Source organism: Hemicordylus capensis, chromosome 2 (genome assembly GCF_027244095.1).
Source record: "Hemicordylus capensis ecotype Gifberg chromosome 2, rHemCap1.1.pri, whole genome shotgun sequence".
NCBI lineage: Eukaryota > Metazoa > Chordata > Lepidosauria > Squamata > Cordylidae > Hemicordylus > Hemicordylus capensis.
The window spans coordinates 57,315,529-57,318,689 of NC_069658.1; the positions used below are offsets into that span (position 1 = coordinate 57,315,529).

A 3,161-nucleotide genomic window follows, 5' to 3' on the forward strand; every position below is an offset into this window, starting at 1 on the left:
TGAGGAGCTTAGGGAGAGGAAACAGACGAAAAGACGCTTGGAACGCTGTTGGAGAAAAACTGGTGCCGAAGATGACTGAATGCGATTACTTGCCCATATTCGGGAATATTCTTGGATGATAAGAGTGGCGAAATCCCACTATTTCTCCGCTCTTATCGCATCAGCTGACTCTCGTCCAGTGGCCTTATTTCGGATTACCCATTCCCTTCTTAGGAGAGAGGAGCCGGTAGATGTTCAATCTGGCCACTGTGATCAATTTGCTCAATTCTTTGCTGATAAAGTCACCCCCCTTCGGCTAGAATTGGACTCTCCTTCTGTAGGATCTGATCAGATAGAGGAGATTCCACCCTGTGATGTTATATGGGGCACATTTGAGTTGGTCGAGGATATGGACACGATTCTCTCGGGTATGGGTGCGGCAACATGTTGCTTGGACCCTTGTCCCTCCTGGATGGTTAGAACAGCTGGTGGGAATGTTAATTCTTGGCTATGGGAGTTGGTTAACTATTCGCTACATGAGGGTTTTGTACCAGCAGCCCTTAAAGAGGCGATAGTTCACCCTCACTTGAAGAAACCCTCCCTGGACCCTGAGGTCCTTGACAACTATAGGCCGATCTCCAACCTCCCTTTTGTAGCGAAGATGTTAGAGAGGGTTGTATGTGCCCAGCTTGAGAGGGTCTTGGAGGAAACCAGTTATCTTAATTCTTATCAGTCGGGTTTCAGGCCTCAGCATAGCACAGAGACAGCATTGCCCGCTCTGGTAGATGACCTTCTTTGGGACCTTGATGAGGGTAGTGTCCCTCTCTTGGTCCTTTTAGATCTCTCAGCAGCTTTTGACACTATCGATCATGCTATCCTCCTTGACCGCCTGTGTGTGTTGGGTATTGGGGGCACTGTTTTACAGTGGTTTCGTTCTTACGTTAGCAGGTGTGTCCAGTCGGTATGCATTGAGGACAGATACTCTGACCCATGGCCACTCCTTTATGGAGTTCCCCAGGGTTCAGTTCTTGCCCCTGTCCTGTTTAGCATCTATATGGAGCCACTGGGTCAGGTCATTTCCCAGTTTGGGGTGAGATTTCATCAATATGCTGATGATACTCAGCTGTATATTGCCATCCCAGTCCATTCTGGAGATGCTGTTTCTGTGCTTACTCGGAAGCACAGAACTTGCCTGGAAGCTGTTAAAGTCTGGATGAATCAAAATAAGCTCAGACTGAATCCCACCAAGACTGAACTACTTTTACTCAGTCCTCATACCGGCCAACAGCTGGATGTGAACCTTGTTTTAGATGGGGTGGTGCTGCCCCTGAAGGAGCTTGTACATGATTTGGGGGTCGCTTTGGACTCACACTTCCTGCTTGAACAGCAGGTGGAGGCTGCAGCCAGAAGTGCCTTTGCCCAGGTCCATCTGATTCGTCAATTACACCCTTACCTTGATCAGCAAGCATTAATGACAGTGACCCATGCCCTTGTTATCTCCCACCTAGATTATTGTAGCCCTCTATCTAGGGTTACCTTTGAGGGCGATCGGAAAGCTACAATGGGTCCAGAATGCAGCGGCTCATTTACTTATGGGTGCCAGAAAATATGACAGGGTAACACCTCTCCTACAGTCATTGCACTGGTTGCCTATTCGCTACCGAGTTCAATTTAAGGTCCTGTTTTTGACCTTTAGAGCCTTGCGGGGTTTGGCACCTGTCTACCTACATACCTGCCTCTCCCATCCAGTTACATCCCATCCAGTCAGATCTTCTCAGATGGCCCTTTTGTCTACGGCCACACTACCCTGAACGCGCCCGATCCCTTCTGATCTTGGAAGCTCAGCTGGGTCAGGTCTGGTTAGTACTTGGATGGGAGACCGCCTGGGAATACCGGGTGCTCTAGGCTTTTTAGGAGAGGAGAGCTGGTCTTGTGGAAGCAAGCATGACTTGTCCCCATAGCTAAGCAGGGTCTGCCCTGGTTGCATCTGAATGGGAGACTTGAGGTGTGAGCACTGCAAGATATTCCCCTCAGGGGATGAAGCTGCTCTGGGAAGAGCAGAAGGTTTCAAGTTCCCTCCCTGGTTTCTCCAAGATAGGGCTGAGAGAGATTCCTGCCTGCAACCTTGGAGAAGCTGCAAGGGGAAGGGAATCCCAGAGAAATGGGGCAGCAACTAAGACAATACTGAGCTAGCTAGACCAATGGTCTGACTCAGTATATGGCAGTTTCCTATGTTCCTATGTCGGTCCCCGATTTCCGAGAGGTTCGGGGTGCTAGGGCCCGTGAAAGGGCCTTTTCAGTTGCTGCCCCACTTCTGTGGAATTCCCTTCCTCTGCAGACTCGTTTAGCTCCTTCTTTGTTGATTTTTTAATCTTTATTGAAGACTTTTCTTTTTCACCAGGCTTTTACCCTGTAGTTCACCTATTTGTCGTCCCCCCCCCGTTAGTTACTTTAGTTTTATTAGAATGTAATTTTAATGATGTCTTAAATAAATAAATAAATAAATAAATAAATGAGCAAGCTATTTGCATGAAGGCCAAACACTCCACTTCAAACATTGCTATTGCTAGCCAAACATTCTTGTCTGTTGGGATTTCAGCCTGGCCAGATGAAGCTGGACAAACATTCACTACACATAGAAGACCAGAAGTGGTGGGAAAGGAATGCTGTGCTAATGTGCAGTTCTTGGAGATCCAGCTCCAGATGGCATCGACCTTTTGCACCAGTAACCCTAATGACCACCAGGGGCATTGGGAGTAGAGATAGATAGTTAGGGTCTTCTTCTCTTTCCTGTTTATCTCTGCCTCTATGACCCCTCTATGGATAGAATGTACTCAGGAACTTCCTGAGAGTTTCCTCCATCTCCTCCTCCTCCTTCCTCCTCCTCCTTCTTCTGAGCCAAGCAGAAAAAACACTGGCTGACATCCTGACGAATGAGGCATATATGTTAGCAGGGTCTGTGGAGGAGCAATCAGTGGCCTCATGAAACAGCCCCAGTACTCTTGCACTTACAATGTTGTGCAAGGGCACAAATATTTTTGAATGCTACCCATGCTCATCAGTGAAGCCATTCTGCTTACCTCTCACCTAACAGTGCTAGAAAGCATTAGTGCTGTTGCACCATGGCATGAGTGCAAGAGGGGAGCTGGTCTTGTGGTAGTAAGCATGACTTGTCCCCTTTG

The 3,161-nt window shown here is 48.0% G+C and overlaps 1 pseudogene; it reads left to right on the forward strand.

The window, feature by feature from the left end:
• Window positions 1–1,768: 1,768 nt before the first annotated feature.
• Window positions 1,769–1,887, forward strand: LOC128348337 (uncharacterized; annotated as a pseudogene).
• The last annotated feature ends 1,274 nt before the right edge of the window (window positions 1,888–3,161 follow it).